The following is a 13,588-nucleotide window of genomic DNA, read 5'->3' as shown; positions in this document are numbered from 1 at the left end:
ATGTAAGTACGGAGACAAGGCCCAGAAATGCTGCATGACTCCTTTAAAGTTGGTGACAAGTTTGCACATCTCGAGCTGGAACCATTTCCCGGACCCTTATCGGTTCCTATTGTTCTTCATAGCTGGAACAGAACTTCTGTTTTAAAATTGCGTTTTTGCTGTTAAACATTACGATGGGTTTGACCTTAATCTCCTCTTAACTTAATGACTTCATCTTTCACATGCTTTCTTGTGGGTAGAATTACACACAATTACTGGTAGTACAGCAGAAGTTGCAGAGCTATTGTTAACTTGAAATGATGAGTAAGAGCAGAATGACCTTTGCTGATCAAATATAGAAGCAGAAGAGGTCCCCCAGGTTGTGGAGAGTGAGAAATCGCTCAGTGTTCTCAGGCACATCTACGTGCCTGCAGGCCTGCCGCTGCCTGTGAACCTCACGAGCTCTGGAAGTCACTGTGAGTTCATGTCAATGGCTAACTGATACAGCCTTTGGTCTGACTCTTCGTTTTGTCATTTCTTTCCATGTTTTTCTTCCAGGACCTGGGTGAGACTAGAATGTCTTGTCTCTGCAGAAACTCCATCACAGGAAGCCTGTTACTAGTTCAAAGGTATGCTGAGAATGTTGAGTGTGCTGAAAAGTACTCACTTCATTAAAATAAGGCCAATTACTATAGTTGAAGATTCCTTCTTGTATGCATCATTCTTATTTTTGCTTTGTGGTCATATATGGGGCTCATACCCTAGAACAAATTCTCATGGAGGCATGTAACTTATCATAAAGTAAGTAAACCAGGAGAGTGTGAACAGAACAGAATACCTATGATGCCACAAACGGGAAAAAACAAAAACGAAAACAACCTTGCCCATAGGTCTCCCAATATTTATGTGGCAGGCAGCAAGTCTTCAAACCGAGGGTGACCATCAGGGGAATAAGCATGTAGCATGACACAGTGGGAATCTTTGACAATCATCTCCTGATTTGATTAGTGTTGAGCATTCAGTAATTAAATTCAGAAGACAGATTTACTTTGAAAATTAAAGTTCTGTAGTGTGTGTGTGTGTGACTGTGTGTGTGATGCTGGGGGTAAGGTACATGTGGTGCGTATACTAAAAAATCGCCAGCACTTCACCGTATGGCCTCAAAACTCGGTTATTTTGAAAAGCTGGAAAAAAAATTCTGGAACCCTCAGATAGCCAAATGATCTTCTTACATTGCATCTGATAAATCACTCAGAGCTATTGTGGGCATAACTATAGGAAAGTAACTGGCGCTCCTCCTGCCTTCCCTTGCCAACACACAAATACCCACAGAAACTCAATGTGATCATAGGATGAAAACCAACACATTTTCTCTAAGATTATCTGTATTACTTATATGGCTAAAACTTATTTATTTATGTTTTAGTAAATATTCTTAGCTATTTTTAGTGATCGGCAGGCTCATTCTGTTCCCTACAAGAATTCTCTCTTCAGAGCTCTGCCATCTCCAGTGGATTCCTCATACATTGGGATAGAGCAGTAACATTTTTTCCCCCAAAGTCAGTATATTTGGACTCCACTGCAGAGGGATCAATTATCCAAGTGACAAATAAGACTTTTCATAAGGCGATCTCCCCTCACAGAGTTATTGCTAAAGACAGACTTATATAGAGGTTTTGAGTACAAGTTATTAACATGTTTATTTCTGTCTTTGAAAATCAGAATTTTAAAGCTATGAGGATCCTAGTGAACACATTTGGCTTATTATTAAGGACCAAGGTGATAAATAGATAAGCCTACTCGGAGTACAGATTCTTTTTAAGTTTCGTTACCCGAACACCTCAACAGCATTGCTGATAAATTACATCTGACTGTATTTAATATTAATGAAGGTATGTAATTTCTGCAAGAATTAGAATATGTTGTAGCCACTCCACTGGGCTGCTATGTTTAAGACTATGCTCTTTCAGTTAAAAATAGTCTTGCTTAAGGGTTTTCAGAATTCTCAAGCATTTCAATAATCTTGAAGAAAATCAATATTAAAATGAACTATAAAATATTTATCATTTTTTTTATTCATTTGAGTATTTACTGCTTACTTACTTTGGGATAATTACTCTTTTAGGCAATGGAGATCAAATATAGATTTGAAAAAAAATATGGTCTCTGCCCTCAAGAAGTTCACAGTCTAATAAAATCCAGAGACCACAAGGGCTAAGGAATTAGCTTGCCAGACTGCTTCTAGGTTTATGTTACTGGGAATTGCGTTTTGACTGTGCCAAGGCTTAATTAGAAGAAGTAGCTTAAAAGATGAGTAATGAGTACTGAATAGAACACATTTATTTATCATTTTTACCAAGACCTAACCCTAGAAATATTTTCTTCCGTCTTTGGACTAAAGTTGGTCAGAAGTAACCAAAAGCCAGACAACAGAAATCTTTTTCCTTGTGGCTGTCAGAAAGAAATATATACACTTCTTGGGACACAATTATGAGAGGATATAATTCCAGTACTAAAATTCTTCCCAGATAAGCAAAACTACACACCTCTTAAAGGTCTTTGACATGAGAACAACCTTAAGTCCCAAAAGCCTGATATTTTATTTACTTTTTGAAAGCTATTGTATCCGTCCCAAACAGCCTCAAAAGTAGGGAGAGCAAGGACTTAAGCAGGACAATTACTAAGGCAGAGAGATGTGTGAATACCATTCACAACATAGTCTTGCTGTGAGGCCCCCTGGTGCACTGTAGTCTCTAGAACCATAGCACATGTCTTTCTTCCCTCTCCCATACCCTGCCCTTGTCACCTCTTGCTTATGGCTTTTCAGTCATTCTTAATGCAGTTGTTTAGGTAAAATGAGCTACTCTGAAGCTGTCTATATTAGCGTTTACAGCTCTTCCTGATCAGAAAGGGGCCAAGGGCATCGATATGTATTGGGTATGTGTTTGGGTAGATGTTGATGATCTTAAAGTAAGCAATGGACTTCTAAGGGAAAATTGAGCATGTACATATGCTGAAATCTTGGCAAGAAGCAAATAAATATCAAGACCCCATTAAGCTTCTAGTGCTTTTTAAAATGAAGAGGGTAAGGTGGCTCAGTGGGTTGAGCCTATGCCTTCGGCTCAGGTCATGATCTCAGGGTCTGGGACTGAGGCCCACACTGGGCTCTCTGCTCATCAGGGAGTCTGCTTCCCCTTCTCTTTCTGCCATCCTCTCTGTCTACTTGTGATCTCTCTTTCTCTGTCAAATACATAAGTAAAATATATATTTTTTTAAAATGAAGAGGATGACAGTGGTGGTAATGGTGGTAGCTAAGACAACAGGAAAGAGAAAGGATCAGGCAATGTTTAAAAAAGAAAAAAAGAAGTGCCATGGAGAATACATGTTTTTTCAAGGAGAACCAATTTTCAGTTTAGATCGCAATAAAAAAAAAAAATTCTCGTCCCTCCTAAAGACTGTGGAATAATCCTAAACACCCGCATCTCATACTGTACCTAATGCAGAAACCCTATTCTTAGATAGTTGGGAAGTTTATAACCTGGGATCTCCAAATATTGAACTTCAGGAAATACAGAATCTTTTGAATGATAACCGAAATATTGTGTGTGTGTAAATGTGCATTTTCTATTGAAAAAGTTTACAGAATTAATTAACTTCTCATAGGATGCTCTGACTCCAAAGTGTTTAAAACCACTGTTGCTGATAAAACACTGTTATCAGAGAACACAGATATAAAACAAAAGATTTAGTATAGATCAGGGGTGTTACAATATCCCAACCAGATCAGAACAGAATTTCAACAGAAATGTTTGCATAAAAAGAAATTGCCTAGAAGCTGCCCTTTGAACAATGCATACACAACTCCCTAGAGCTCACATGGAAGAGCTTCAAAGCAGGAAGTAGTTACCTATGAGTCATAGGCATGAGACTTGGGCTATTTGGGACCTAGGAAGTTAAATAAAAGATGATCAGATCAAGTCTTTTACCCACATTGTGTTCTTCGGTTTTAAGTTACCATTTACTGAGCACCTCGTATATGGCAGTTACTGAACTAGACATTAAATGTATGTAAATTTAACACACGTCATTTTCATATGTAAAAACATATTCAGTAAGTTTCTTCTTGCTATCTGAGTGTTTTCTATGGATCTCTGATATGTGTTCCTAGGGCTCTGGCCATAAGATACAGTAATGCTATTTTGTCTGCTCAAGCTGCTGTAATAAAATCCTGTAGATTGGGGTGCCCTACAAGTCAAGAACAACAAGTAAACAGTCAATGGCACCCACTTCCCCCAAACCAAAGCATAGAACGGGATCATTTATATAAAGCAGACTATGAAATAGTGAAACCAGCTGTTCTAGTATTAGCCAATCACTCACCTCAAGCCTGTGAGATTATCTCCAGAGAGATAGAGGCAAGTGATGTCAGTGGGGTTTACTATGGAGAGAGTTGCTGACCTCTGGTGGATTTGCCCTGCCTCACCACCACAACTCCTTGTAGAAAAGGGTGATAGGATGCTTCACTCTCACATGTGCCATGTACAGAGAGAAGTTTCAAGACTCCTCTTTAGAGGTTTTGGGATGCATTCCTTAAGGCCAGGGAGATGTAGGGTGGGGATGTTTTTACCAGGACAAATTTAACATAAGAAGCTGTCTGGAGCTGGAAGACCAAGATGTTGTATGAAGAGCAGACTATAATTCTATCCACGGCAGAGTGAAAATGATCTTTTGGACCAACTATGGACTTCATGGAAGAGACATAGCCTGGAATTGTTTGGCAGTGACCCTGCCCAAGAGGACGGTCTAAAGGTATGATGGATGCTGTAAAGGGAAGGAACAGCAGAAGTTCCAGTGCTGTGTGGAGAGCTATTAATGTCCTGATAGAGGAAACAAATGACCTACTGCTCTAAAACTACAGTCTAAAGTCCCCAGTGTGAAATCAATAAAGCCTGCTTTATTGGACTTCTGTTATTGGACTTCTTATTGGACTTCTTTATTGGACTTCTTATTTGGACTTCTGTTTTGTCTATAGAGTATCAACACCATATCACAACTGTACCAATCAGGTAAGATAATTTTCCGGTTGTCTCTTCTGTCTCTCTTCTATACTCCACCAAAGCAGCATTATGTAAGTGGAGAAGTAGAACAAGAAAAAAAAAAAAAAAAAAAAAGAAGAAGAGGCACCCATGGTCTCTCTTCTGTAGATTTCCTGATGCATGTTTGAGTTGGTGGAATGGAGAAAAGTTTTGGGCAGAAATTGAAATTTTGCTATTATTGTGAATATTTCTGGATTGGAAATTTTAAAAAGATTTTATTTGTTTATTTTGAAAGAGAGAGAGAGAGAGCATGAGAGCAGGAGGAGGGGCAGAGAGAAAGGAGAGAGAGAATCTCAAGCAGACTCCATGCCCAATGCGGAGCCCAACATGGGGCTCAATCTCACGACCCTGAGATCATGACCCGAGCCAAAATCAAGAGGTGGCCCCTTAACTAAACCACCCAGATGCCCTGGATTGGACTTTTATATTATATAAAAGTTATCTAATATAAACATTAATTATTAAATTTGAATTAAATATTAATAAAGTTATATAATATAAAAGCATATTTTATATTAAAGTAATGTGACTATACATCCTAATTTGCATAGGACAGCCTAATTTTTACCTTATGCCTTTGTGATAATAGCCATCATTTTCTCTCTCAACAGTGACATAGTTTGAATGATAACCTATATAGTTTCCCAATCCAAGAGTGACCCAAAAATATATGATACTAGGTTGGAAATTTCGTCTACAGATGGGAAGAACAAGTGAATCTGTCAAGCACAAAGAGGAGAAGGAGTTGTTTTTTTGTACTATGAAAACTAACAGGAAACTGGAAACAAAGAAGAAGTATGTTCCTGTACATTGTATGAAAATACTTCTAGTAAATGATGTAATTATATTTCTGGGTTGTAAATGCACCATAATCCAGAGACTGTCTTTACGGTTTTGATCTTATCTCCAGGTAATATTTTCTTATCCTATTGTTACAAAGAGATATCAAGATTTATATGGAACCTACGTGACGATTACAACCAAGATTCTGGTGACCAAAAAGGATGAAGTCATGTAAGCAGATTGTGTTACACAATTTTTATCGAAAAGAGTTATTTCTATCGGGGTGTATTTCTCATTACATAAGAGACAAGAAAGCCAGAGAAAACTCTACAAAATAAATTCTTGCCCAAACAAATTATGCTTAGAAAATATTTCTGTTGTTTTGACTAAAAATACCTTGTTTTGGATATATGGCTGTTTTGCAAAAAGAAAAAAAATCACATTCAATTGACCAGTTTTAAAATTAAAATATTCATATGAAAACTTAATGGGAAATATGTAAATACTTGAATTGTCTATTATTTATGAAAGCAAAATTTATCATAAAAACCATTCTCATCCATCAAAATAGCCTAAGGAAACAGGTGTAGAATAGATTATATTCCATTTAAAACATTGCTTTGCTTTATTGTTTTTAAATAGGCATATGTGAAACTGCACCCACTGGGAAAAAAATGAAATCAGAATGAATCACACACCCAAAGGTCATTGATCTAAAAATATAGGTCCTGTGAAATGGATAAACATATTCTACTTAGTGAAAGTCATCAAGTGAGAGAATTTTAGAATCCTTTCAAACCTTCTGGGCTTGCAAGGTTCTTAATTAATTTATCAATAAAGAAAAGGCAGCCACTGTCCTCCTGAGGGGTGCAGAGCAGATAAAAATGATCCTGCTGAGGAAGGATAGAGATCAAGGGGCTTAACCTCTCCCCAGGAAAAGGAGAGAAGCATCTGTGCAAACAGGCAAAAAAAAAAAGCCAAGCCTTAACACTTGGCTTCCTACAGTGGAAGTAGATGGAGTAGAGCCTCACAAAATCCCGTTTGTGATGACGGTTGCGCTCCATTCCTGGCACAGAACAGAACAGAACCAAGCGATGAAAACAGAACCAGCATTTGTTGTCATCCAGATAGTAAACATAGTTTCTAAAAGGAATGAGAAATCGTCAGGCATTTTTCATGTAGCTATTTCTACAATTATGGAGAGGAAGAATGCTGTTAAGGGAAACAGGAGTCTACCTGTAGGGAAGGAGTTAACAGGAATGTAGAAGTTTCTAATTTTTTTTTTTTAACTTTAAAAAATAGTTTTAATTGAGCCACCAACCAACGGACAGTTTTCTTTGATAGAAGGCTATTAGATGTCATACATTTCAGAGTTTTAAATAGCTTGACATAAAACTATTGTCCTACGTGTTGAAAGCTAATGGGATAGACCTCTCTTTTGTAGTGGTGCTTTTGTGTGAGAACGCTATTGATGATACTGCTTTTTGTGAATAGATACACTTATGGACAGCACTGTAACCAATGGCAGGGGCAGTGAGGTCCGTTCACTCTGGGGTAGAGTCTATTTAGGGACATGTAATTAAAAACAATGAAATCAATAAAAGTCAAAGTGACATTTATCCCTATGAGCTGGCAATTACGAACCTTATCAGTAATGTTCATCTTCTTCCGTGCCAGAAAGAACACCTCCCTCCATTGACTTCCCCACACCACAGTATGTGTATATGGGTGTATATACACAAAAACCTGCCCACACACTCACATACAACCTCCACATACATGGAGATCTTCCTCTAGAAGTTTATTCCCTTGTAAATTGGTAAGAAAGACTTCTGAATTTCAAGTATAACTTGGACTAGGACTCAGTGCTAGTTTGCCACAAAATTATGATTATTATGTCATTGGATAAAATTTTGAAAAGATAACTTTTTTCCAATAATACTTCCTTTTTTCATAGTCTCTCCATAGAGTTGATCTCTTAACCCCTGAGTGAGGCAAATCTCCGATTAATAGGTGAGAAAATCAAAAGTTACGGCTGCTAGTTTTCCCACTATCATACAGTTTGTAAACTAGTTAGGAAAAGTAGAAATGTAAATATGTAAATCAAGTCCTCTGAATCTAATACTTTATTATAATTACAATAAAATTTTATTTGAGTAAATTTTCACACACTCAGTAAATTATCTTCAATTAAAATATGATCTCTTAATATAGATTGGTGTTTAAAATAAATTAAATTTATTATATGTAATATATAACATATTGTATATTATATAAATTAAATTTATTAAAATTTACCTAATATTTTTTTCTTGTGTAAAACCAAGGAAAAACTATTTTAAAATCAATTTTATTTAAATTCTAAGCAAAGTTTTCTTTGCACAACTTGTGAGGTCTATCAAATTTCAGATGCCCCAAAATAATTTGTGATTTGTCTTATTTATGCAAATGTGAATATAAGATACTCATAATCAAGTGTATACATACCTGCAAGTGCGGTTTTGTGTGGGTATGTTTTCAGCTTCCTATGACATGCTTAATTAAACAAGAGCACAAGGGCCCGAGTTGTTAATTTTTACAAAACTGGTAATAAGAAGAGTTCAAGAAACATGTTTTCACAGACATGGCCAGAAGTTAATTTCTGAAATGACAAATGCAAAAATCTAGAATTCTTAGTAATATCAAATTTGTCTTTAATATTGAATTATTTTAGGCTAAAAAATGGGCCTGATTTAATTAGTTTTAGAATAAGCAGAGGGATAATATTGAATGTATTAAAAGAAACATTATCTTACATAATTATTACAATGAATAGACTCTGTCAGGGTATACAGTCCCTAGGGAAATGGACAAGAAAGACTAAGTCTATGTAACCCTTTTTCAGTGCTCTGTACAGAGAGCTGTGGAGACACACTCAGAAGTTATATACATCCAACCAGGTGTCCTGGATAGCAATCTAAATTGGAAATAAAGATGGGAATTTAGCTAAAGGAAAGAAGGAGGAGTAGAGAAACTGGTGATGAGCCAGAGGGAAATGTCATCACAGATGCCATGAAGGTCTATTTGAGCATGAGTTTGAGGAAAGTAAGTTGGTTATGGCAGAAGCATAGATTGATGGACTGATGTGGAAGTTAGTCCAGGTGAATAAAAATTAGAGAGACTTAGTATGGCAAGAGAAGGATTTTTAATTTATTTTGAATCCATGGGGAAATAAAGCAAAGACTGATAGTTCTCAACTAAAATCTCTTTTTTTCCCCTGGGTTATAGCTTTACTATATTTTAGTCTCCCTCAGAACAGGGTGTAGCCAATGTGATTGAGCTCCAGTGAGTGAAAAGTAAGCAGTGATAGGTACTTCTCCTATAGATGTCCCATTCTCTTTTCTCTTTCAGGCCCCTCAGGATGGTGAGATTCTGGATAACCTTGGATGCCACATGTTGAAGGTACCAAATGCTCTATCAGTCTAGGGGTTAACACTTGACCTAAACTATTACATTACCAATGTTTGGGTTATTACAACTGGCCTAGTTGTTAAAGTAGTTTGGATGACCCTAGCTAAATGGGAATGTAGTAAAATATTTTAATCTGGGTTGTATCGTAATCATGTTTATATTTTATAACTACCTTTGGCAGCAATGATAAGGATGGGTGGAAATCACTTAGAAGGCTATTGTAATAATCAGATTTGATAAGGACCTGGACTAAGGAAGATGGAGGATTATAACTGGTAAAGGGAAGTTAGTTTCTTTCTTTCCTTCTCTCTGATTTTATTTATTAGCGAGAGAGCGAGTGAGAGAGAAGGAAAGAGAACATGAGCAGGGGGAGGGGTAAAGAGAGAAGCAGACTCCCTATTAAGCAGGGAGCCTGATGTGGAGCTTGATTCCAGGACACTGGGATCATGACCCGAGCTGAAGGCAGACACTTAACCGACTGAGCCACCCAGGCACCCTGGGACGTGTCTTCTTTTTCCCTCCCTCTCTCCTTCCTTCCTTTCCCCTCTCTCTCCCTACTTTTCTTTCTTCTTTCTCTTCCTTTTAAATCTGGGAGATAGGGTGAGGTATATATGTCAAATAAATAGGCAATGGTAGTTAAGATAAATAGGAAATTGACCCAGGACCTTTAGAAGGTAGAAGTGGTTAGATGTTGTGTGGAGCATTTAGATAAGGAACATGATTAAGGGGAACAGTAAATAAGTTCAAAATGAAGCATGTTGACTTTGATTTGGCTCTGAACCACTGAAGAACTGAGGAAGACACATCTATAAGATAAGCTGATTTAGAATTCAGGCAAAGGGTCTGGGCTTTTGACAACTTTGCACTGTCATTTTTGTGTAAAGCCATAAAAACTGGGTGAAGGGATGTCACAGGCCCTCCAGCTAGTGATGGGAAATATGATTTGCAGGTGGACAGATGAGAAAGAGAGAGCATCAGAGAGTGAGAAGGAGCAGGTAGAGAAATAGAGGGAAGAATCACCAAAGATGAAGAAAGAATTTTAAAGCTCAAAATTTTTTTCACACACATGAAAATAAGATAAGGATTGAAAATAATTCATTAGGTACTACATCAAGGTGTCATTGCCGACTTTACACAAAGCAGTTGGAAAGATGTGGTGACCAAAGCCCAATGGCAGTGAACTGAGCACTGGACAGATGGAAAAGGGGCCATGAGCACAGACAACTGTTCCAACAGCTGTTAGGATCATGACTACATGGGAATGTTGAGTCAAGAGAGAGATTAAATTTTTTGTTGTGAATTGAGACCCCTTTGTCATCATTAAACTATGAAAGATAAGACCAATTCTAAAGCTATGGAGGGAGAGATGACATATGGTGAACTGAAGTCCTAAACACATGGAAGCAGAGGGGTTAGATATATTTAATTTGGACAGGAAGTGATGCCTCTTCCTCTACTGAGAGGGAAGAAAGTCAAAAGAACTTAAATTTATGTGGACTATGTAGCAAGACATTCAAGGAAGACCTCCTAGAGGAAGGGTTCTCTTTTTGTGATAGAGAAATGAGTGAAGTGAAAATGAAATGATGGTAGGAAATAAAACTATAAGTGACAGAGAAGACGACAAGGTATAGATATGGACGCTGAAGTCAAAGTTTGGAGAAGGCTGCTGAAGGCAATAGAAAATCACACTGACCAAGACATGAAGGGTTGCTGGGTGGCACCAAAACCCCAGATGGTGTTGGAGCCCATGACTGCAGGGACAGCCATCTCTACTCTCATGTGATTTTCTCCAGCCTTGCAGCATAGTTAGAATATACCAGTAGAACGCTCAGATGATAAGCTCAATTCAGATTTGAGGCTTACCGAGTTTTTAAAGCCTGCAATAAACAAGGCAGCAAAAAGAAGAAGCAATGGTGAGGGGGATCCTGGCAAAAATGTCTTGGATGGACATGGTTCTTAATTTTAGCCAAAAAAAAAAAAATTGCTTTAGATTGTGTTAAACATAGTGTGGAAATAATGTGTTGGCACACAGTGTGAAAATTCAGTACCAGAGAGATAAAAATAAAAGCATGCTTCAATGACTGACTTTTAGTCCTCAAAACTTTATTTAAAATATAAACGAATTGCCAAAAAGAGGTGGAGGGGTCTGGATTACCAGCATAATTTAGTGCACTTTCTTAGCTGGGCATACAGTAAACTATATGTAAAGGCCTAGTAAACAGGCCCCAAACTAACATTTATCTGCCTAACAGCTCTTCCAAAAGATGACGGCTAATTCCATCCTGATGTGCTGGTCTGCCTTCCTATGAAAACAGCCTAAGTTCTTGAACTTGAAATGGTGATAACATATTTTCACTTTTCACATGTCATGGGTTTTATTTAGCTCCATTTTGCTCTCAGGAGAGGAAAAAATACCAGAGGGAATACATATCTGCTTGAAATTTTTTCTCTTGGCTTTCTTAGTTAACCTACTGCTCGAATACAAAATCACTCTATGGTGATTTAAAACCTTCAGAATGCAAAACTTCATAATCAAAAAGAGATTCGTGCTAAATTTAAACTGGGAATGTACTTAATAGTCAAAGAGAGGTTCTGTTTTGTTCTCTTAATAATAATAGAGAGTGACATGTCTTTGCCACTAGCTACCTTTTCTGTGTTGCTTCTGATGCCAATAGCCAGAGGGTTGAGTGTTGACTCTAATAGATGGTGACACATATTGTTAATTATGTTGACATGGATTCTCTTGACCCTACTTTGTAAGGGATGGGATAGGAATGTTTCTTGTAGTTCTAGCTACATGCAGAAGTTAAATGTTACTTATGTTCTTACTGAGTTAAGTGAGGGTCTACTTACATTTGTGTTGTAGCTGCTTAATATTTTGTGTGTTTCTAAATGTATTAGTGGATGTACATATGTATATATGTAAATAGGTGTGTAGGTTTTGGAGCTAAAAACCTAACATTAACAAATTACTTAAATTGATAAAAATAATTGAACAGTTAGTAAGCTTTTCTGTGTCAGTTGCAGTATAAAGCAAGCTATGTATGATAGATGATAGTTCTTAAAATAATTCCAACATTCCAACTTTAATGATGTGGAAGCTAAGACTAAGAAGTATGGCACCTCTCATATTCATAGAATGTTAGGTATATTAAGGCCCAGGTGACCCTATAGTCTAATTACAACCAAACATTCTTCTTTACTTGTTCTCAAAAGAGCTTATAAGATTTATTGCAGTTAATTAAGCAATGAAAATGCATCCTATTTCCCAAGCCGGATATATTTGAATGTCATAATCTATGGTATCAAATAGAGAAGCTTTATTAACATGTGTCTACACCAAATTATACCATCAATCTTTCTTTGGGAAAAATAGCTACAAATGTAAATAATAATTTAAAGCTATGCTCTTTCTCATTTTGTAAAAGCTTACTTGATATTTACTTATGTGTGTCATCTATGTTTGCCTTTTGTTTCTGAAACACATGGTCAAAGATTGGGAAACTGCACATGAGAGTCTGAAGTCAACAACAGTTGACTATTACTTTGTCAATGCCACGGTATGGGAAGTCTGTAGGGTAGAGTCCTAATATCTTCAAGAGAAAATTACTTTCTGAAAGGGAGACTCAAGAAATAACAATTAAGGGACGCCTCGGTGGCTCAGTTGGTTGGACGACTGCCTTCGGCTCAGGTCATGATCCCGGAGTCCCGGGATTGAGACCCGCATCAGGCGCCCAGCTCCATGGGGACTCTGCTTCTCGCTCATGCTCTTTCTCACTGTCTCTCTCTCAAATAAACAAATAAATAAATAAGATTTTTTTTTAAAAAAGAGAAATAACAATTAATATATGTAGTTTATCAGTCTAAAAATATTTCACAATAAACTATGATGTATATCTATACTGTTGGTTAAGATTTGCAAATATAGAAAAAATAAGATGACATATGGTCCATGTATACTTTTGATGGGAATGCATGGGAATATCACTGTCAGAAACAATGTTCCACAAACAGGTAGAGAAGCATTTTCTTATATGTTAATTTTGTTGTTGAATTTAATATTCTCAAAACTCCATGAACAAGATATTATTTCTAACATCTTAGGTGAAGAAATTGGTATCTGAATAGATTTTACTCAAGATCACATAGCGATAGCAGAATTTGACACTAAAGTTTATGCTCATGGCTCTATATCCATGCCACCTTCTTTGGATTATGTAAAAGGAGCATTGGTTAATAAGCATTTTTAATTGTTGTCTTTAGTGCTGTCCATTAAAAGT

The 13,588-nt window shown here is 36.9% G+C and overlaps 1 long non-coding RNA gene across 2 annotated transcripts; it reads left to right on the top strand.

Annotated features, from left to right (window-relative positions):
• The first annotated feature begins 286 nt into the window (after positions 1-286).
• Positions 287-9,656, top strand: LOC116584411. Of its 2 annotated transcripts, XR_004283193.1 has the most exons (6): positions 287-455; positions 538-608; positions 5,687-5,870; positions 5,986-6,089; positions 7,816-7,871; positions 9,249-9,656. It is a non-coding gene; the product is annotated as an uncharacterized LOC116584411 (long non-coding RNA). The 2 variants fall into 2 exon arrangements; XR_004283192.1 differs by lacking the exon at positions 7,816-7,871.
• Positions 9,657-13,588: the final 3,932 nt, after the last annotated feature.

Source organism: Mustela erminea, chromosome 2 (genome assembly GCF_009829155.1).
Source record: "Mustela erminea isolate mMusErm1 chromosome 2, mMusErm1.Pri, whole genome shotgun sequence".
NCBI classification, from domain to species: Eukaryota; Metazoa; Chordata; class Mammalia; order Carnivora; family Mustelidae; genus Mustela; species Mustela erminea.
This window is presented reverse-complemented; position numbering and strand designations above follow the sequence as displayed.